Genomic DNA, 23,829 nt, shown 5'->3' with positions numbered 1-23,829 from the left:
TGTATTGGTCATTGCACTATTATTATGAAATAAATTTGCACTTACAAGTTGGACCAGTTTCCTTTTAAATGTTTTTGCCTATTAACTCCATCCATCCATCCATTAGCTGCACCGCTTATCCTCAGTAGGGTCGCGGGGGTGCTGGAGCCCATCCCAGCTATCTTCGGGCAGTGGGCAGGGGACACCCTGAACTGGTTGCCAGCCAATCGCAGGGCACACAGGGACAGACAACACACTCGCTCATTCACACCTAGGGACAATTTGGACCGGCCAATCCACCTGAAATGCATGTTTTTGGAATGTGGGAGGAAACCGGAGTGCCCGGAAGAAACCCACGCAAGCACAGGGAGAACATATAAACTCCGCAAAGTCTGGAGCTGGATTTGAACCCACGCAGGAGGTTCCCATGACTTGAACTGTGCCGCACATGCGCTAACCACTGCGCCGCCGTGCTGCCGCCTATTAACTCATTAACGCAATTATTTTATCTCATTTTCCACCATTGAGTCTTTATTACTTGTTCATGTTGTTTATCCTGGAGTGCCATATCTAATCTCGTAGCAAACAATGTTCACTAAGTTGTCATCGATGAGAAAAATGACTATTCTATTCTATTCTATTCTCTTATTGTCATGAACAGAACGGAAACAGGACCCACTCGCGTAACGTTTCTCACAGTTTTATTGTGAAGAAGGTAAAGGATTGCACACACGATTCGGTAATCGCTGGTCGCGGGGAGCAGATCGCTCTGAACGCGGAAGTGGGACTTCCGTGGCGAGCGATAGCGGTGTCGGGAACGGAAAAAACGGGTCAGTAGCCGGGATAGAAGAGCAAAAACGTGATCGGGATCAGAAACAAGTCGAAAGCCAGGAGAGAAGAGTAGACATGGTCTAGACCAAAAACGGATCGTTATTTCGGGCGGGAGACCAGACGTGGTCGTGATCAAAACAGGTCGTAATTCGGGACGGGAGAGCAGACGTGGTCCAGATCAAAACAGATCGTAACGGGAGACAAAAGGAGCAAAAACAGGACAGGCAAAAAGGGCTTGCGGTGTAAAAACAGAGATTCGCTTACGGACCGACAAAAGGGGACTGACAGGACAGAATTTAAATACTGACAGGGAGCCACTCTGTCAACAAGCTGCAGCTGGCGCCACACGGGCTGGGCCAATTGGGCACCATGGCAACCGTGACAATTCAATTCCATTCTCATGCCTGTCAACGTTATCCCAGTATTTTTTATTTTGATTATTTAAAATTGCGCAGAGAAAGAAAAAGATGTTTTTGTTAGACTGATCTCTTATCGATCATTTCGGCTCCAACCCAGATCGTCTCAGTCAGTGGTAACAGTCAACATCACCGTAATTAGCTAATAGTGTATGTCGCTGTACTATAGCAAATGCCATCCTGAAGCAATCATTTATTTGATAAATAAGAGAAAATTGTTTACACAAAATATGTTTGTTTATATTCTCGTTAGTTTGTCTTGCTGGAAGTAAATAGTTGCCGCATTGTGTTAGTAAGGTTTATCATAGCTTAATAAGGGATATTGTAATCATTAATAAGGGGAGCAATTGGCTAAAGTTGGCCAGTATGTATTCTATTGTATTCCATTCTGTTTTACTCTCTTTTAATATGCAGGATTGGACATAGACTTAAATATTCTGTTTTAATGACCGGACTTGCCACATTCATTAGCTTAACACCAATGCTGAGCCAGACACTTTGGAGCCCTTTGAGTGGAACAGTGTGTCACCGAGAATTGTCATTGCCCCCTATGTGAATCACCTTGCTCGTTGGCCAGAAATGAGCACTCTGGCCAGAAATCAATAAAGTCTTAATCACTTAGAGTTAGAATGAACAAGCAGTGGGACACAGCATGAGCTTTTTGTAATTCCCAATCATATAACCTCATGAGGAACCTCATGAACCTCATTTGTATCCTGTCCAAAATGCCATATTGAGTATCTTAGTGCAAGACACAAGTATTAATACGATTTTTGGTTTCAATAATAGCTTTGAAAGTTTTGCGGATTTATAAATAATATATATTTATAGATATTACTGGTTTAGTTATGTCTCGGCTTATTTTTCTAAGGCAAGCTTGTACTCGAGTGAGCATAATGCTCTATTCAATGGCATGGGGGGCATTAAAACAGAGGTATTGTCATCACAGATGATTTGTTTCATACTAATACCCAAAGTTTGAGTAGTCACTGATTCTAAGACACATGCCGATACCATAGAAACACAAAGTTAAAATTCCCTCTGCAAAAAAATGAGTGTTAATTTAAAGTCAGGTCAAGTCATGTTTATTTGTGACACCCTTAATCACGAAGAGTCTCAAAGCGCTGCACAGACCACAGATCATTGCAAACCACAGACTATTATGACACCATCCCCTGATCTCAAACCTACATGAGGGCAAATAATACTCAGATATTGTCAACATAAAATATAGGTTAGTCATATGCTATAGAATTGAAGTGTGTTTTAAGATTAGATTTAAACATTTCCACTGAGGTTGCGAGATCAAATCACAGGGGGAAAAGCATTCCACAGCACCGGGGCCAGAATGGAGTACGCTCTCGAACCTGCGGATCTCTTCTTGGCTCTTGGGATCACTAGACCAGCATTTTCAGAGCAAAGGCTCCGGACCGGAACATAGGGGGAAATTAAATCAGAAAGATATGAGGGAGCAAGTCCATGCATGATTTTGTATACTACCAACAAAACCTTAAACTCACATCATAAACTAACGGGGAGCCAATGCAGGTTAGCTAAAATCGGGGTAATGCGATCAAACTTTCTTGTCTTAGTTAAAAGCCTCGCTGCAGCATTTAAAGGAAATATGTTCATATCCCAACAAAAACTTTTCTTGAGTATTGCAATCATCTAATTACAATTGTCTTTATTTTAGGTTTCTGACTAAAAATCAATATTGGAAGGCAGCTGATCCGGGATTTGTGAGGCCCAATACCTTAAATAACGCTGGTGTTGGTACTCTCTGTAGCACGGCCATGTACATAATTTCAGGATACCTAGCTTTCTACTTGTCAGACACAATGCATGCTAGCCTTTTAGCATGTTTAGAATGAGAATCAACAGATGATGGTTTGTATATCAGCGATTTTATATGCCAAAACCTATAAAGTAGATAAAAACACACATTGAAAACAATTAAAACATTTCTAAAATAAAGAATTAAGTGGAAAACACCCATTTTGTAAATGGAAAAAGTTCATTAAACATGAAGTCCGCAACTTTCTCCCTGCCCCTATCTCCTGGCTCAAAGTCATTAGCGCAGCCTCAGTAAGCTCATTGTTAAAGTACAAATAAACTCTTTTTTTTTTCTTCTATTTGGCGTTTGGGTAAGCGTTTAGACTATATTTGAAACAAACCGTTTCTTACTTTTACCAGGCTACACTTACAACAAAAAAACCTGGAAAAAAGGATGCAGACGAGCAAGTAATAACGCCCCCCTTTCCTGTTTCCTAATACATTGCAAGTCCCGGAACAATGGTGCTTAAAGTAAGATAAAAGCATATAGGTGCGGTGGGGGAAAAATATAAAGGCTGTTTAAACTTAAATGGGCATAGTTACCACAATCTCAAAAGAGACATGTTTATATTTTAGGCTCTTTAAAGACAACTCAAACAAAACACCCTAACTTTAAATCCTGCTTGTGAAAAATGGGAAAAAGAAAATAAAAGTTTATGCTATATTCATTTGGTCTGTGTAACAGTAAATTGGTTTTATTTTTTTGTGCAATAGTGTGTGAGGTCGCAAAAGATTTTCCTCTGCTGTAGCCTCAACAAAGCAGAAATGTCTATCCAATAACGTATTTATTGATCCCAGGAACATCCAGGGCATGCTGGGTAAACCAAAGAAAATCCACAGAGGCATATTTCCCAAGAGACAAAACACAAACTCATAGACTGATAGTGATACTCTATGTCATGACCAGTATGAGGTTGCCCACTATAGATCAGAACCACTGATTCTGTCTGCTATTGAAGAAAACAATCGTCTTATCTTGTTTGGATTTTTTTTTCTGCGCAGCAAAAGAAGCATGTGGTGAACTAAGCGGCTAAGTCACATGAGATTCAGGGCAAGCCAGAATACTGATATTATACGGTTTAAGCGTTGTGAAGACTAATTGTATCACAGCGATGTAACCCCCTTTAAAAAGCGTTTTAAACAATTAAAAGACATCATAGACATTATCGCCGCAGGCATAACCCGCACTAAAACTACGAGAGAACCTGTGATTATCCCAGCTATCGTCAGAGAGGTATTGCTGGGGAATTGAAAATCAAATCTTTCATTTTTTTCCCCCGTTTTGACACCACCCGGTGAGGGTATGAGTCACAGAGGACAAAAAAGCAAATTAGACAGATTTTGGCCATGTTTTTATCACTCCGGGGATTATTTTTTAATTCCTCGTGCGATTGGAATTGGCGAGCTATCCTGACCAGGAATCCAACAAGGATCTGATTCATCATAGAGCTCTGCATCAAGGTTGCGGTAGGAATTCGATTATTCTGTTGATCTTGACTGTGGACTCATGAACTTTGAGACACCAGCGGTACCCATGGATTTAGGATTCCCTCAATTGGAAAACATTGTAATTTTGTTTTTGTTTTCTTGCCTATTTAACAAACCTTCTTGTCATTCGTTTGAAGTGTCATTGAAATTTGAAGTGTATTATTGTGTGACTAAATTCTGACAAGAAAAACGATTTAGGTTAACTGTAAAATCTATCGGTGTACATAAAAATACATGTTACGACTAATAATGTGTTTATCAACCAAAATTAGACTAGATAACCGATTATTAAAATGAAGTAGATTAGTAAATAAAAGATTATGTCACGATTGCCCATTGCCCTCACCTGGCCCCTCTCGTTTTGCACCAGCTGCTGCTCTTTGCCTGATAGGGTCCCCTGCTATTGAGACACAGTGGTGCCATTCACTCCTTTTCAGTCCGTCAACAAACCTCCGCACTTGCAAAACTTGCATTTTGATCCTATCCGGTATCGATCCCGTCTGTCCAGTCATGCCCTGACTGGTATCCTGCTCGTGTATCCAGTATTCTGTATTGATCCCGTCCGTCCCTTTCTGTCCGGGATCTTGCTCGTGTATCCAGTATCCGGTATCAATCTCGTCTGTCCCGTCCTGTCCGGTATCTTGCTCATGTAACTAGTATCTGGTATCAATCCCGTCTGTCCTGTCCTGTCCGGTATCTTGCCCGTGTATCCAGTATCGATTCCGTCTGTTCGTTATCCTGCTCGTGTATTCAGTATCGATCCCGACTGTCCCGTCCTGTCCGGTATCTTGCTTATGCATCCTGTATCAGGTATCGATCCCGTCTGTGCCGTCCTGTCCGGTATCTGCTCATGTATCTGGTATCGATCCCGTCCGTCCTGTCTGGTTTCGATCTCCTCTGCCGCTGGCTTTCTGTCTTCCCGCACCTGACTTCTCTGTCTCACTTCTTCTGCCCAGCGATCGACGAATCACTGGCGTTTGTGTTCCCGCGCATGGCTGCCCCGTTTACGTAAAATAAAGCTTGTGTGAAAACGTTATACGTCTGGGTAAACGGTCTTTTCGGGTTCTGACAGATTAACCAAGTTTAAGATTTCTCATCTAACACCTTAAACCAAAAATGAGTCTTCCTTTTCTGTGATTTATGTGAAAATTTGTCTATTGTCTTGTTCATTGTTCAATAAGTTTCTGGCTTTTGTTCAAACAAATTTTGACTCTGGTGTTTCCTCTCTTAATTTTGAAACTCATCAAACCTAAACCGTTTGCAGTACCTTTTATTCCCTATACGTAACAGAATAGGGGCTACAAAAACATCCAACAGGAGCCTGTGCATTACGTTGACTTTTGCCAAACATTACAAAGTATATCATATGTTACAGATATGACATATTAACAGGCTGGAAGGGTGCTTACAGAATGTCAGTAAATGCCTCAAAAGACAAATTGATGATAGAATCAAGTAGAATGCATAGTGGAGAAAATGGATTATTTGCGCAGTGATAAGACACGCACACAGAGACGGACAAAAAAAAATCCGCCGTTATCGACTCTACTCTCGAGATGGATTCTCTAAATATGAAGCAGTGGAGCATTGTTGCAACAGGAAATCTTCTGTGAATGCTCCACTTGGTTACGTGAGCCAGATATCAATAGTGGATTAGATGTGGCACTCTGCATCCGCTGGTGCTAAATATGTGAGAAGGTCAAACAATGTTGTGATATTTTTATATGGATTAGTGAGTCTGGAAACTTTCTGCTCTACGATGTTTCTGCACTGCAGTTATGCAGAGTAGGGAAATTGAAATATAGCCTGGTATTTTAGATGTATTGTGGTCATCTTACTTAACCTGTCACACGTTTGATTCAACACTTTCCATGACATCAATTTACTCACTCTGTCTAAGTGAATCACCTGTGCCCAATCATTTGCGGGCTCTGATTGGCTCTCTGTCCCTAGTTAAACCCTCGCCTGTCATTTTCCTGGGGTCAGTCCGTCTGTGAACCTGTTTTTACAAGGCAAGCCTTTTTCCACTCTGACTCCCGCCTGTCCCGTTTATGCTCCTGTTTGTCTCCGTCTACGACACGTTTTGATCCCGACCACATCTGCTCTCCCGTCCCGGCCTACGACCCGTTTTTGATCCCAACCACGTTTGATTTCCCGTCATCGCCTGCGACGGAAGATCCACTTCCGTATTCAGATCACAATCCGAATGCGAGAGCGACTTGCTTCCAGCGTCCAGCGAGCATCGGATCGCGGGCGCTGCCCTTCCTCTTTCTTTCAATAAAATTGTGAGAAAACGTGAGGTGATTGGGTCTACCCTGTGTGCTGGTCGTGACACACTCAGTGCCATAGATGTATTTTCACATCAGTTCCAGGCAACACTCAAATAAATGTATTTAATATCAAAAATAGACAAATTTGCTCCCGTCTGTCTCTGGCTATGACCTGCTTTGATCCTGACCACCTCTGCTCTCCCGTCCCGGCTTACGACTCGTTTCCGACCCCGATCACGCCTTACTCTCCCAGTCCCGGTTACCAAACAGGTTTTCCGCCATCGCCCGCGACGGAAGATCCACTTCCGTATTAGGATCACAATCCGATTGCGAGAGCGACTTGCTTCCCGCGTCCAGCAAGCACCGGAACGCAGGCGCTGCCCTTCCTCTTTCTTTCAATAAAATTTTGAGAAAATGTTACGCAATTGGGTCTACCCAGTGTGCTGGTCGTGACACACTCAGTGCCATAGATGTATTTTCACGTCAGTTGCGTTTTTTTTCTGGCAACACTTAAATACTTGTATTTAATGCCAAAATAGATAAATTTGCCTACTTTAAATTACAACTTAGCCAAAAATAGAAGTGCAATATTTAAAATGAGGATATCACACTTAAAGTAAAGAACATATAATTTTGCTCATCTAAAATTTCGACCAAAATACAAAATGAAAACATTGAATGAGCAAAAAAATATAAAAACTTTTTTTTTAAATAGAACAACATTTACTAGTCAAATGTTACGCGCCATCCGTTTATGATATATTTTCCCCCAATTAAGAAAAAATAAGTAAATAAGCAATCATTCAAAATCCAAGAGAAGAGAAAATAATGTGTATTTTAAGTATAAAGTGATAAATGTCAAAAAAAAATTGTAGAATTTTAAAAGTGCCATTTTCTCACAATACTATATGAATTATTTATTTCATAGGGGTGTAACTTTGTTGTAAAATTAAGGAGCAATATAATAGAATTGGAAAAAATTGAGCACCATTTTCCGACAGCGGGTCAAAATTATTTTTCATTTTTTTGTAATGTGTGTCCGAACCTGAACAGACGATGGACCCAAACGCAATCGCTGGGCAGAAAAAGTGAGACGGAGAAGTCAGGCGCAGGAAAACAGAAAGCCAGGGGCAGACGAGATGGAAACCGGACAGGACAGACGGGATAGATACCAGATACAGGATACATGAGCAGATACCGGACAGGACGGGACAATCGGGATCGATACTGTACACAAGAGCAGGATAATGAACGGACAGGATCGATACCGGATACAGGATTCACAAGCAAGATACTGGACAGAGTCAAAATGCATGCCTTGCAAGTGCAACCAAATGTATTCTGATGCATGTATAATTCATGTTGTGGTAAAAGCCCTGATAAATGTTAACAAATAGAATAAAAGAGTAGGCTCAAACATGCAAAATGGTGATAGTGGTATTACAAAGTCTATTCTTCCTGGCACAGTGGCTCCGCTTATTGTCTTGCATTTGTCTAATTCCATCACTCATCAAAATTACATTAATCAATCAAATGATGGATAGACATTTCATGTAATGCAGTTTTTATTCTATTTCTTAACCTCACACTGGTAGCACACAAAGGCTTGGCAATAAATACAAATTATATTGTGCTTTCGATATTGTTCTTATGAACCAGTAAAAGGCAAAAATGGATCAAAAACGTTATGTTTACAAGTTCCCCACGTTGTGAAAGGGTCCTGAACGCACCACGTTGCTTGTGGCAAGCCCAGAGCAAAATGAATGTCGTTCCGCCATCCCTAATCCTAAATTTAGCTGTTTAATGACAAACCAGTTGGAGTTTAATATAAAAACTAGAGAGATAATGAGGAATTAGATTTACATTATATTTAAATGTAAAATATTGCTTCACTTTTATATTGTCTCCGACTTAGCTCTAATTCAATGAAAGAGCATATTCAAATACCAATAGGAATTTAGCATCAACTAAGAGTATTATTTCTTCAAATAATGTTCACACATAAGTGCTTTGGAAGGAAATACCGTAAATAAGCACATCTATTCATTTTATAATATTTTTTGTCATTATGTGTACGATACTGTCTATAGGTGACCAAAATGTGAAAAAACAGGTTTACAGGTTTTTAGGATACTATACAGTAATCCCTCGCTATACTGTATCATAGTTTAGCTATTCTACGGATCTGGATTGTGCATTGTGTTCTGCATTCTGATTGGCTAAAAAGTCTCGCGGCAACCTTAAAACAGTACTGTCATGATTACCGATGTGATGGACCTGTGCCCGCTCCTTTGGCGCCAACTGCCTCGGACTCTGATTGGCTCCCTGTCACTATTTAAACCCACGTATAACTGTCACCTGTTGTCAGTCCGTCAATATACCTCTGCCCCGCAAAACGTGAGTTCTGACTCGGTCCTGTTTTCCTGTTGGTATTTCCAGTCCGGTATTGTTCCCGTTTTTTTTGTCCTGTTTAATATCGGTTTCCAGTTTCGTTCCCGTCTATTTTTGTCCCGTTTATTATTCTCTCCAGTTTTCGTTCCGGTTTTGTTTGTCCTCTTTATTTTCGATATCCTGTTTCATTATCTATCCTGTCAGTCTGTCCCGTCCTGTCCGATATCGACCCCATCTGTCCGATATCAACTCGAGCAATTGGATTCGATCTTGTCGGTTTCTGGCTTCCTGTCCTTCCACGCCAGACCGCTGTCTAACGTGCATGACTCCCCATTTCCCGTAAAATAAAAGGCTTGTGAGAGAACGACACGCGTTTGGGTCCTGATCCTGTTCTGGTTCTTGACAAGTACTTTTATTTGTCAAACACATGTTTGAGCCTATAAACAATATGTTTTGTGGTTTCAGTGTATAATACAGTATATAAATGCATATCAAGTCAAGTCAAGTAAAAAGTAGTAAAAAATATATAGTAGTAGTAAAAAAATATGATTTGTTTTTTATGGATTTTGCCTATCACAGGTTCAGTTGTGCAAAAAAACCCTGCAAAAAACAAGAAATACTGTAGTCTTATTTACATTCTTACATTCTTACTTTAAATGATCATGTTGGTTCCAAGTCATATCTAAATCGAATTATAATCAAAACATTTTCCTTTCCTGAATCCCCGAACATTTAAACAACATAATAATAAAAATGTGGAAAAAGAGAGTGAAACAAGGTGAAAATGTGAAACTAAAGGGTCAATAAAAGCAATAAGCTTGAATTTTAGTATATTTATTTACTATATATATTTTTCCAGTGGTTAGCGCGTGTTACGGCACAGTTCTCAGGTCATGGGAACCTCCTGCGTGGGTTCGAATCCAGCTACCAGCCTTCCTGTGCGGAGTTTGTATGTTCTCCCCGTGCTTGCGTGGGTTTCCTCCGGGCACTCCGGTTTCCTCCCACATTCCAAAAACATGCATTTCAGGTGAATTGGCCGGTCCAAATTTTCCCTAGGTGTGAATGAGCGAGCAAGTTGTCTGTCCCTGTGTGCCCTGCGATTGGCTGGCAACCAGTTCAGGGTGTCCCCTGCCCACTGCTCGATGATAGCTGGGATGGGCTCCAGCACCCCCGCGACCCTACTGAGGATAAGCGGTGCAGCTAATGGATGGATGGATGGAGATGAGATGAGATGGTGCCATTTATTCAGTGTTTTAATATTGGACACCAGCAAAGGAGATTGTATAAGATGCCAGTTAATTCTCACTATAATTGCTCATTGTTGTTTATTGTTTTGACTATTCTGTGGGAAATCGGCCTGTTCTTTTATTTCCACACCTTTTAGTTATCTAGGAGGTTTTATAAAAAGAAAAGGCTCAGGGGAAAGCTTTTAGAACAGGTTGGAATTTGAGGTTGAGCTCTTCCCTGTTTTCCTTGCAAGTTTGAATTCAACTCATGTCTTCTTTCCTTATTTTATTATTATTTTATTATTATTACTAAACTTTAAACGTATTAGTGTCTGCGAACTGTTGTGGGTTTTTTTTTTTCAGTTTTAAAGTGTATCCATTTTCAATATGTTTATGTTACGTTGTATGCTTTTCTCTATACAACTAGAACTTTGATAATGAACGACTTGTATATTGGCACGTATCAGCAGCAGCAAGTTAGGTCCCATCACAGTAAACTTTTAGCTTCTCTTTTTACAATCAAAGTATATATAATAGATGTGTAATACTCGGGATATAGAGACAAACCGCGTTTAGGTCCTGTCTGAGGGTTAGCGCCAATATAAACTTGATTGTGAAAAAAGGATGCCACAGTTTACTTCAGTCTGTGAATCAGCTCTCTACAATAAATCCTAGCATAAATAAAGTTCTTGTAAAAATAAGTGCTGTTTGAAAAAGATTTACATTTAATAATCAAGGAAAAATCTGTAATTGTCGAAAAACAAATAAATACAATTTTGGGCCAGCCACTGAGGAAAAGTCTTGGCACAGACAAAGATGGATGAGATGCTTTCCACAGAGGATGGAGGCTTGCAACAATGTGCAGTGATGTGTGCCCTCATAAAAAGGACGGTCACAGCAATGACACTGGACTGCTATGATGAAGTGGAGACTGAACCCACCCCCTCGCGCCACTTATTTCGCAACCTTTGAGTTCCGCGCGGTCATGCACACGAGGATCTGTGCTAGTGGGACACTTACAGCAAAATGTTGAATCTCAAACAAGAGGCCGAAGATGTTCACAGTGGAAAAAAACGCCAGTCTGATATCCTGCAAATAAAAAAAAATCAAATAAGCACTAGCATGTTAAAATGAAAGTGTATAAGAATATACATCACAAGTGTCATGCAATTTCCTGAAAAAGAAATCAGGCTTGAAAAAATACACACACCCCCCACACCCCCGCTATATGCTACTCTTAATAAAGAAATTGTCATCTTGCATCTTGTCTGCTGCTCGTTCTTACACAATCAAGCTGAGACAAATCCCAATTAACAGCATTAAAACATACTCCAGCCCTACTGTCAGAATCAAACAATTGTTGACATTAACTTTCCTCAAGCTTTCCTAATTCAAAGTCAAACAAGAATGCAAAAATAATGAACACCGGGAGCAAAGTATTGTAGCAGTGTCACTCCATGAATCACAAAGCTACATGGTGTGTGCAAGCATGAATGCTACTAAGAAACCATTCACCAGTTAGTCAGTTGATGTGATGTTAAGGCAATCCTAAGGAATACAAATTTTCTTGATTTTGCCGTTGCAATTTATCTGATTCTTTCCAGCGATCTTTTGAAGTTTTCCAAGAAAGACCCCCAGTACGCTGGTCAAGTCAAGTCATGTTTTTTGTACAGTCCTTAATCACAAAGAGTCTCAAAGGGCTGCACAGACCACAGATTATTGCAAACCACAGACTATTATTACACCATCCCCTGATCTAAAACCTACATGAGGGCAAGGAAAAACTCAAAAACCTCAACATGAGAAAAATCAAGAAACCTTCAGAAGGGACCGTACATGACGTAATCCCCCTTCCAGGATGACCAGGGGTAATGGATGTTGGCTACAGTAGATGCACTTGTTTATCAACACACGGGTTGCTCATTTAAACACAAATTAACTGCAGCGGCTGAAATTCTGATTGATACCCAGGTGATGAGCAGCTTAAGTACTTTACTTTCATCATCTTTGCCATAGTGGGACAAAATACAAAACCATAGATTTGTGAAATCCTTCTGATAGCTGTTTGGGTCCGTAAACACTGCATCGCTGGGTACATTTACACACTGGCAATAATCAAATTGGTAATGGACAATTGCCGGTATTCAGGTAATGTAAAGTGAAGTAAGTGTGAATTGAAAGTTGATTAAAGTCTTTGAGCCACTACAACTTGTCAGAACCCGAACAGAGGGAGGAACAAGACGCGTAACGTTTTCACACAATTTTCCGGAAATGGGGAAGTCGTGCGCGTGAACACAAACGCCAGTGATTCGTCGAACGCTTGATGGAAGAAGTGAGACAGAGAAGTCAGGCGGGGGTAAACAGAAAGCTAGAGCCAGATGTGATCGGAACCGGACAGGACAGACGGGATCGATACCAGATACTGGATACACGAGCAAGATACCGGACAGGACGGAACAGACGGGATCGATACCAGATACAGGATACACGAGCAGGTACCGGACAGGACGGAACAGACGGGATCGATACCTAATACTGGATACACAAGCAAGATACCGGACAGGACGGCACAGATGGGATCGATACCGAATACTGGAGCAATATACCGAACAGGACGGGACGGACGGGATCGATGCCAGATACTGAGTTTAAATAGGAGGGAAGCCAATCAGGTGACGAACAACAGCTGGCGCCAATCGAGTGGGCCCAAGTGAGGCCAACCTTGACACAACTGTTCCGATTGCAATGGTTGTGTTAACCGTTTCATATTTCTGATTACTCGTGCATATTAGTCTTCATGTGGTCGATTTATCCACGAAAGTCGCATTGTATTTTCTGCCACCCACTGCAAAAATGACCTAAATGTATACAAGTACTGTATTTTCCGCGCTATAAGGCGCACCTAAAAGCCTTTATTTTTTTCAAAAGCTGACCGTGCGCCTTATAATACAGTGCGCCTTATTTATGGATCAATATTAATTCACAAAGTCTTGCAACTAACTTGCAGCCGCCGATTAGATTTTCCCCCGAACGCCAAGTAGTCCGCGGTGTATGCTGGGATTTATTTACCGGCATTTCATTGGCTAACCAATGTGTCAATCATCATTTGAATGGATCACTATTGGCTAAAGTTATTCGGAGGTCAAGGGGAGGATCCTTTTTATCATTTACAGGCTGGCATTGGCTTGAACGGCAAACCAAAGCCTGCAATTGGCCAAAAAAGATGAACGTGTATAGCACGTGGCTGACGGCATAGAGAAAGCATTTTTTTCTATTCTGTATTTGTAAATATTTTATTCTCCTGGATTTACTACCCTCACGGATATAAGAGGACATTGGCTGCACATTATTATGAACACAACGACTTCGGTGAGCTACTCCGGGTTTTATATTGTCTCTGTATCTTGTTTCAGACTGAACTTGATGTTTTTGTGATAAGCGGTGCATGGAATCGAGTGTCTATTTTTAAATTAAACTCAATTCCAAGTGTTTATTGTCATATGCACAATAAAGTTGTGAGCGAAAAAGAAAATAGAAATAAAGGAATGGTTGGCATTTCTTGAATCCCAAGACTTTAACCTTCCGAATGATGGAACGATGCATTTTAATATAATCGTACGGACACCGCATCCGCACGTGTCTACGACACGTATTTGCTTCTTTGCAAGCTTTGGGAATGTTAAGGGGGTAATAAGTTTGACTGAACTATCTGACTGTTTTGTCGACGTTCCCATTGTAGCGCCTTATAATCCGGTGCATCTTATGTATGTCAAAAATAGGACCAAAAACTATTTTTTCGGGGTGCGCCCTATAACCCGGTGCGCCTTATAGTGCGGAAAATACGGTATACATATTGGATGCCACAGTTGTACCAATCCATATGTTGTGTAAGACTATGCCTTTGGTAGGGTCATCTTATAAACATAAGAGATGCAGCAATGGAGCTCGCCTGAATGAAATCATCCTTTATATAATGTTAAATACTGACTGTGGAAACAATGTCTATTTGTGTATTACCCCCATTACTCCGAAATGTCATGGATACGAGGTTTTTTGGTTTGTCTCTAGGCATGCTAACGTTTCTGACCCTAGTCCGTCTATTTCCCTGCATGTAAACATTGTCAATGATGGACTATCATATAAAGAAACACAACAGATGTTAAAAAAAAAACATTCTTCAGCGAGCTCTTAATCTCCATTAGTGCAAACTGATCTCTTTACATGGAATGCACAAATTGAACTTTCTTCTCTACCCCCCTTGGATGTATTTCAAGTGACAATTACAATAAAGCAATTAAGCCCAGTGAGTCATGAAATTGATGACTCCCAATGTGAAAAACGCGCTAAGGTTCTGTAGAGGATGAATTGGCTCGTCATAGAACATTATTTCCGCTCCTGGCGGCAAACAGTTAGAGATTGCCACATTCAACACCACTGCAGATAGCCTCTGGCTACTTTGTCATTAGGTTGTTAGCGTCTTAAATGGTATGACTTACAAAAAATATAGCGGTCTGGTAGGCTTATGTTAATGCAATATTAAAAAAAAACTTAAGTAGAAAACCTTAGACTACATAGTAGTAGTACATAGTAGTACATTTCTGATGTTGAACATGTATAATTACAACATTAATAATTATATTATTATTATTATTACTATAGGGCAGCACGGCGGGGCAGTGGTTAGAGCGTGTGCGGCACAGTTCTGAAGTCGTGAGATTGAACCTTCCTGTGTGGATTTTGCATGTTCTCCCCGTGCTTGCGTGGGTTTCCTCCGGGCACTCCGGTTTCCTCCCACACTCCAAAGACATGCATGTCAGGTTAATTGGCCGGTCCAAATTGTCCCTAAGTGTGACTGAACAAGTGAGTTGTCTGTCCCTGTGTGCCCTGCAACTGGCTGGCAACCAGTTCAAAGGTGTCCCCTGCCCACTGCCCGAAGACAGCTGGGATGGGCTCCAGCACCCCCGCGGCCCTACTGAGGATAAGAGGTGCAAATAATGTATGGATGGATTATTACTATAATAAAAATTTTAGACATTGAAGAAAGAACGATTCCACTCACCAAATTCAATTCTACGCTCCAAGAGTTAGCTTCATTGCTGCGTCCTATGTATTTACAAGAGGTGCTCATAGGTGATTTGCTAAAAGAATCTACTTACACTATATGGATGTATACAACTGTGGCATCCATTACTTTGAAATGGATACACCTGTGGCACTTTTGTTTTGGGAAATAGAAATTTAGATTTCCCAGAGAAATCAAACAATACACATGAGGCTTTTTTAGCAAATAAATTGGAGTTTGTGGTGATAATTCATCTGTGTGTTGCAAATCCCACAGTACTTTGTGACATAAAATATCCCAGATGAGGTGAAACTGTGTGCACACAAGTAACCGAACTCAACCATCGCAATCGGAATATTGGCAGTCGGACGAAGACCTTAGTCATATTTCTGCGCGTGTATATGTGGCTTTACATAATTGAAGTACTCGCAATCGTCCGTTTCCAATCAGATTATTTCCTACATGTTAACGTAGCCATTGACAATCTAAACGCATCATTCCTGAAAAAATAAGCCGACCTGTGTAATGCATTTCAGGATACCAGGCTTTAACAAATAAAAGAGAAGCTGGAGGCAACATCATTGGGGAAAAGTAAATGATCACACCGTGAAGTCGCCAAACCAAACAAGCACCTACTTTAAAAGGAAAGAACAAATGGAGCATGCAAAATGGGTCTATTGTGAAGGCAAGGCAGAACAACATCAGATGGAGGCAAATGAGCTTCTAGGAGAATTGCAGCTACATGATAACTTCACTGTGATCACTGCAGGTTGTTGAAGAAATAACACACGACAATCTATTTATAAAGCACTAGTGAGATAGACGGAAGCATTGTTGTTTGATAATGAAGAATCATTTTTGATAGTGGACATGAACGGTAATAGTCTGTCAAGAGATGAAATGAGAGTAGAAGCAAAAGGTAATGATCCTCGGCGGATTTGGCAGAGGCAAAAAGCAATATTGTTAAAAGTACTAAGCACAATATCTATGAATTGCTTTGTATTCATTGGGGTGATGTAGATAAGACCACTAGAAAGACTGAAAAACAAAGACAGCATGAGCAGTTTGCATCCAGCGGACGGTCAGCTATTTATACGTTCTTTTTTTTTAGGTTTAGCTTTTTAGGAGAAATCATGATAGTTTGGATGAATGTTTATCATCAGGAAAACCATCATGACGAATGCCAAAATTGTTGTCATTTGTGTCACGGTTGCCATGGCGCCCAATTGGCCCCACCCGTGTGGCGCCAGCTGCGGCTCATTGACAGAACGGCTTTCTGTCTATTTAAGCTCAGTGCTCTCATTTTTCCTTTGCTAGTCCATCAACGAACCTCTGTCCCGCAAGACGTGGGTTCTGACTCAGTCCGGTTTTCCTGTTGGTATTTCCTGTATGGTATTGTTCCCTTTTATTTTGTCCTGTTTAATACCGGTTTCCAGTTTCGTTCCCGTCCTGTCCGGTATCGACCCCATCTGTCCGATATCTGCTCGGGCAATTGGAATCATTCTCGTCGGTCTCTGGCTTCCAGTCTTTTCACGACAGACAGCTGCCTAACGTGCATTACTCCCCCTTTCCCGTAAAATAAAATACTTGTGTGAGTAACGTCATATGTTTGGGTCCTGATCCTGTTCTGGTTCTTGCCAATGTGTACAACACAAGTTTGATTTAGGGGGTAGATTTTAAAGACAATTTTGGAATTCATTTAAGAACACAGTTATTTTGTAAATATATATATATATATATATATATATATATATATATATATATATATATATATATATATATATATATATATATATATATATATATATATATATATATATGCATATATAGCGTTTCTAAAATAGAATAAATAATAATAAATAAATATCATAAATAGTTTTTGGGCCTGTTTAAAAAAATACCACGCACGCTATAAACCAGGCATGCCAAAAATATGGCTCACGAGTCAGTCTGACATTCATTTTTTAGTAGGTCAAAAAAATTAAGCTAGTTTCTAGGTCATTTCTATCAAAAGTTATGATTTTTTAATTATATGCAAACTAACTGACCACTAAAGGGAATTGAAAGATATACTCTCAGCTTTAGTAGTCCCAGTGTAGTAGTTTGATCTGATGTTGTCTAATCGTATTGCCGATGCATTGCTAAAATGTTTACTTTGTAGTTTTATTTTTTCTACTTAAAACGAGTATGACAATAAAGGCAATAATCATATTTTTCTTTATAGCTCCCACTTGACTTGGTAGTAGTGAAAAACTGCATTCACTCAAAAAACAGTTAACACATTCAACACCAAACATGAATGAATATGATAAGCCTAGAAAAATAAAATCCTCTTTCATCCATGATTATAACAAGTAGGGTTGGCCACTAAAATAGCATAATACTGAAAATGTCATGATTGCCGATGTGAATCACCTGTGCCCGCTCATTTGGCACAGCCGCCGCGGGTTCTAATTGGCTGGCTCCCTGTCACTATTTGAACTCAGTCCTGTCAATCCCCTGTTGTCAGTCCGTCTGCGAATTTTCGTGTGTACTGGACAAGTCTTTTTCGACCCTGACTCCCACCTGTTTTTTGCTCCCGTCTGTCCACCCGGTTTTTGTCCCCGACCACGTTTACTCTCCTTTACTGGCTTACGACTCGCTTCTGACCCATACCACGTTTTTGTTCTCCTGACCCGTTTTTTCCGTCCCCGACACCGCCATCGCTCGCCACGGAATATCCACTTCCGTGTTCGGATCACAAGCCGAGTACAAAAGCGAATACCGGATCGTTGGCGAAGCCCTTCCTCGTTCCTTCAATAAAAACTTGAGGTAAACGTTACGCAAGTGGGTCCTGTTTCTGTTCTTGTCCAGATAGAAAAATGACATTCTTTTACTGATTCAGGCCCGCCTGAGAACAGAAAGTCTAGATACGGCCCCAGATCCAGATTGAATTTAACATTACTGCTATTACCATTTACGTTAAAAAAGACAAACCCATGTTTTGCTCAAAAAAGGACCAACCCAATACTTGGGTTAACTTAACCCGAAGTCCAGTGTTGTTTGGAGGGAAAAAACTTATGAAAAATGTTTAACGTTTTAGTATTTTTGTAAAAAAACGTCTGTTTAAAAGAACACTCCCCAAATTGGTCCATTTTATACCAAACACTCAGGATAGTTTTGTTAAGATGTTCCTTTTTGTTTCGTTTCATACAACCCAGAAAAAAATGGGTTAAATCAACCCAATGAGGGGAACTAAAACCCGTTTTTGGAGATGGTAAATGTGCTTTGGCGACAGGCTCTGATTTGCTCATTCCTAGATACAATCAGGTAAAATGGAATTGCTGCTTAACCTAATTGGATGTTTCCCCAGCCTATTTGTAACGCCAAAGGACTGAGCAATTTACTGGAGAAAGCAAATGAAATTTAATGAAGGGCCTTGATAGCAGGTGCTAGTCCTTGTGTGAGCCACTCCAAAAGAACAGTGCTCAGCCAAGGCACAAGGTCAGGACAAGTAGCTAACCACTTGAGAAGATATGAAACTTCCCCATCATCCTGAATAAAATCATCTCACTAATGTTACATTGTTGGTTGGTAGGTCAACTGATGATAATTAAAACGTAGGCACTTCATACGTGTGAGTTTTCTTAATCAGATCAGATTTCAGAGATAACAGTTTGGCCAATATTATGGAAACCCCAAATCTGCTAGTGTGGTGGTCTCAAACACCGGGCCGAAGACGTGCCCTTTAAGATACCTTACAGTACATTCAAATACCATCAACGGCAGAGCAGTTTTAAAAAAAATCAAGTTTCACTACCTCTGTACAAACATCAGATGACATGACACCAGATTTAATACCTTTTACTGTTCGGGTAGTTTTTTTTAAATTTAAAGGGACAGTGTGTCATGATTACTGATATGAACAGGGTAGGGTAGTGTTACTTTAACTGGATTACTTTCAATTACTTTTGGATTACTCCAATACCAAATATGCTAATAAAAGACAAAATAAACTAAATATGAATAAAATGATGACTCACAACACGTGGTAAGCTTTCTCTCCTGGCTTTGATCTCTTTGATCTCCGGCAAAACTAACAAAATGCGACGGAAACAACATGAAAATAAATCCAAACAGCTTGCCAACATCATTTTTGCCGTTCCATGTTGACCGTTACTCCCCAAGCCTGCACAAAATTTAGTAATTGTATTCATATTTAGTTTCTTTTGTCTTTTATTAGCATATTTGGTATTGGATTAATCCAAAAGTAATTGAAAGTAATCCAGTTAAAGTAACCCTACCAAACCCTGGATATGAATCACCTGTGCCCGCTCATTTGGTGCGAACCGCCGCGGGTTCTGATTGGCTCCCAGGCCCTATTTGAACCTTGTCCTGTCAGTCCCCTGTTGTCAGTCCGTCTACGAACCTCAGTGTAAACTAAGCAAGCCTTTTTCAACCCTGACTCCCACCTGTCCTGTTTTTGCTCCGGTTTGTCTCCGGTGGTGGTCCCCAGTAAATCCTGTTTTGCTCCTGACCACGTCTGCTCTCTCGTCCCAGCTTACGACCTCTTTTTGTCCCCGACTACGTCTACTCTCCCGTTCAGGCTTACGACTCGTTTCTGACCCCGACCACGCCTTGCTCTCCCAGTCCCGGCTACCGACCCATTTTTCCATCTATGACACCGCCATCGCTCGCTACTGAAGGTCCACCTCCGTGTTCAGATCACAATCCGAGTACGAGAGCGACTTGCTTCCAGTGTCCAGCGAACACCGAATCCTGAGCGCAGCCTCTTTCCTTCAATAAAACTTGTGAGAAACGTAACGCAATTGGGTCCTGTTTCCGTTCTGGTCCTGACACAGTGCGCAAAACATAATTCATTAAAAAACACCAAAATTTATTCAAATAATAAGCAAAAATACATGATTATATAATAACCATGCTTTTTTTTTTTTAATCGTCCTTGGTCGAGAAATTTGCATTTATTTTACCAAGCATAAGCCTCACCCAAAGGGAACTGAAATAATCGCCCGGCATCTTGTTGCAATGGGTGCCCTAAAACCTCAAAAGGGCTGGGCAAAAAGGGTAGGTAAAATGGTGAGTTTTGGTCACTTTGAGTGCCCTTTGTTTATATTCTTTGTTGTGCTATGTAGCATTCTTTTATGGTTGTACTAACCATTACGACGTCTTCTAATGGTCAAATAACGCACAACGTCTCCATACCGAACAAAATTCACTGCAATAATTTACTCAAAAACTGACTTCTAAACATGCCTCTTTTGATTAAATTTTATTTACAAATAATAGTAGTTTGTGATATATTTTTCATATACATGGTGCACTATACTCGAAGGTGCATGGAATAAAAACTATAGTAAAAGCTAGGTTTAGGACGTTTCCTAATAATTGACTGAATAAATACATATTAAAATAATGTATTTCATATAAATTATGTAGTCAAGTCAAGTCAAGTCACATTTATTTATATAGCCCTTAATCAAAAAAATTTTCAAAGGACTGCACAGGATTACAATGACACAATGACCTGATCTTAAACCAAAATGCAGGCAAGGAACAACTCAAAACCTCAGCGTGAGGAAAAAGAGAAACCTTGAGAAGGGACCTCACAAGTGGTAATCCCCCTTCCAGGAAATACATTTTATTGACAATTATTATGTCAACCACAAGATGGCACTCAAAGACCACTCTGTTTATTTCTCAAAAGCATAACAGTTACCGTATATCTTTTAATTGTAATTATGCAATTCCAATTTTATCCTGTGTATTTTCTGGTGGACAGGATTATAAGGGACACTTTCAAAATTTCTGGCCAATTTTGGCTTTTAAGGTGCGCCTTATAGACGGGAAAAATGGGGAACATGTTAGTATCTTTTTCTTTTGGGTCACAAAATAATGGTGTCCATGTTGCCCAGAGTTAAGCTAACATCCAATCACCGTTTATTATCATCAAGATTAGTAATTTTCTTAAACCTGAGCAATTTAGATTTTATCTTTACACTTAAGACAACAGCAAGTCTAGAATGTTGCCCAGTTTCCATTCGTGGTTAACTCATGTTCCACAATCACAAAACGCCATATTTACACTGGTTGAGCACGATACAACTTAATCTATTTGGAATTCTTTGAGGTGACTTCAATTTTAAAAGGAAAATTGAGGTTTGTCGTGTATGGCCTAAAAGGTACTTAATGTGTTAAAGGTTTTTATTTGATTGTTGATTAAGCTACTTTTAAGAGCCAAATTGAGCAATTTTGCTTTAAACATGGGTTAACCACAGTGTATTATGTAGTGAAAGATTCTTAAATGATACCAAAAACCCTTTAAAACTTCTATTAAAGAACAGAATGTAAACAAATATTTAACTCATACGCACATCTGATGACAAGTTGTTTCACTAGTTGACAGAAATATGGGAACGTTAACATGTTTACATAAGTAAAATAATTATTTTGGATTTTATTATAATTATTGATATCTGACCTATGTAATAAGTATATCCATGAGATTTTGTTGTATTGGACACAAGAGGAGCTATCTATAAAATGTATTTAATAGGGAAGATAAAGGGGTAGGAAAAATAAGCATTTGCTTCTGACTACCCCTTTTCGAACATGTTATGTGACATTATTTTGTTGTTGACTCATTGTTTTTGTCCTGTTTTTATTTTTACGTTCGAAATGAAAGTTTTCATTCATTCATTCAAAAGTAATGTGGACGTATGAATATTTTTTTTAAAAAGCACATTTGTATGATAGTTTGTGTATTTTGGGGTATTGTCCAAATCAGTATTTTTTATTAATAAATGACGTTTCTTACCACTAGGAGGTGTTAAACAATACACAATGTTGCAGAATAGAATGTTTAAGAATAGAATGTAACACACAAATCAAACTTGTGCAGTGTTTGATGGTGATATGTGAGCACAGGGTTGGGTAGGGTTACTTTAACTGGATTACTTTCAATTACTTGTGGATTACTCCGATACCAAATATGCTAATAAAAGACAAAAAAAACTAAATGTGAATAAAATTACTAAATTTTGTGCAGGCTTGGGGAGTAACGGAATACATGGAACGGCAAAAATGATGTTGGCAAGCTGTTCGGATTTATTTTCATTTTGTTTCTGTCGCATTTTATGTTAGTTTTGCCGGAGATCAAAGAGATCAAAGCCAGGAGAGAAAGCTTACCACGTGTTGTGAGTCATCATTTTATTCATATTTAGTTTATTTTGTCTTTTATTAGCATATTTGGTATTGGAGTAATCCAAAAGTATTTGAAAGTAATCCAGTTAAAGTAAGCCTACCCAACCGTGTGCGCACATATCACCATCAAACACTGGTTGAAAGACCTATCAGGATGTTAATACGTTTACATAAGTAATGTGGACGACTGTAAACCATTTTTCCACATCCTTTTTTGTAAAGCAGGAAGTTCTCCAATTAATTATATTTCAAGAAAATTGCAAAGTAGACTGGACAGGTGACACTTAGGGTGTTATTTCCTCCTCAATAAAGAGAAACAAGCTCCACTAATTACAAGCACACTCAGCGTAATGGTGAGTCGTCTAATGCTGACATACACGAGTGTCAGGTCAGCACAAATGTCACCATTAAAGTAACTGTCGAGTGCTTCTAATAGTCTTACTACTATTTTAGCGATGCCATTGGTAAGCCATTATTCCAAGTTGTAATAATTACTCAATGAAAACATTATTTAGTTCCTGGCTCATTTGGTGGATAAGAATAAAGTAGGAGGATCAGGCATCCCAATATTATTGGTTTTGGGACTTCACAAATAACGGTATTATGTCCTATGGTTTAACGTCGTCCAGTTTAGGAATGTATGAGAAATTAACTTTTAAGGACTAACAGATACTCATCGTGCTTTTAATACATAACATTTAAACCAAATCACACCCCTTAAAGGTGTGGACAGAGTTTACCATTACAGAGATACGTTTGAAGCTAAAGTGAATGTTTAGGACGTTCGTAAGAAGGGTTCTGAAGACCACGTAAATTCACAAGCCCGACTAAAGAAGAAAGATTGCTGGAAAGTCTAGGAAAGTATTTGCGGCAGCCGATTACAAGCATGGACTAATGTTGTAAAGGGCCTCGGACTCTGATTGGCTCCCTGTCCCTATTGGGGCGGCAGTGGCTCAGGAGGTAGAGCGCTCGTCTTGGGATCAAGAGATTGCAGTTCAAATCCCGGCTCCTCCGTGGTACACGTCGAAGTGTCCTTGGGTAAGGCACTGAACCCCTAATACCCCCAATATGCAGGTTAGCGCCTTACATGGCTGCACGGCCGCTATTGGGAAATGTGAAGCACATTGTAAAGC

The 23,829-nt window shown here is 39.9% G+C and overlaps 1 protein-coding gene across 5 annotated transcripts in view; it reads right to left on the bottom strand.

Moving 5' to 3' along the window:
• LOC148368710 (synaptotagmin-2-like) overlaps positions 1 to 23,829 on the bottom strand; it is a 104,071-nt gene that overhangs the window by 40,956 nt on the left and 39,286 nt on the right. For 3 of the 5 annotated variants that reach the window (XM_088330729.1, XM_088330728.1, XM_088330733.1), the window contains one exon: positions 11,455 to 11,523. The exons of the other annotated variants lie outside the window; for them this stretch is intronic. The gene's annotated coding sequence lies outside the window, so the exon portion shown is untranslated. The remainder of the gene's footprint in view (positions 1 to 11,454; positions 11,524 to 23,829) is intronic. 5 annotated transcript variants of the gene reach the window in all.

The sequence above is a fragment of the Urocampus carinirostris genome, chromosome 3 (assembly GCF_059441175.1).
Source record: "Urocampus carinirostris isolate Australia breed hairy pipefish chromosome 3, RoL_Ucar_1.0, whole genome shotgun sequence".
NCBI lineage: Eukaryota > Metazoa > Chordata > Actinopteri > Syngnathiformes > Syngnathidae > Urocampus > Urocampus carinirostris.
This window is presented reverse-complemented; position numbering and strand designations above follow the sequence as displayed.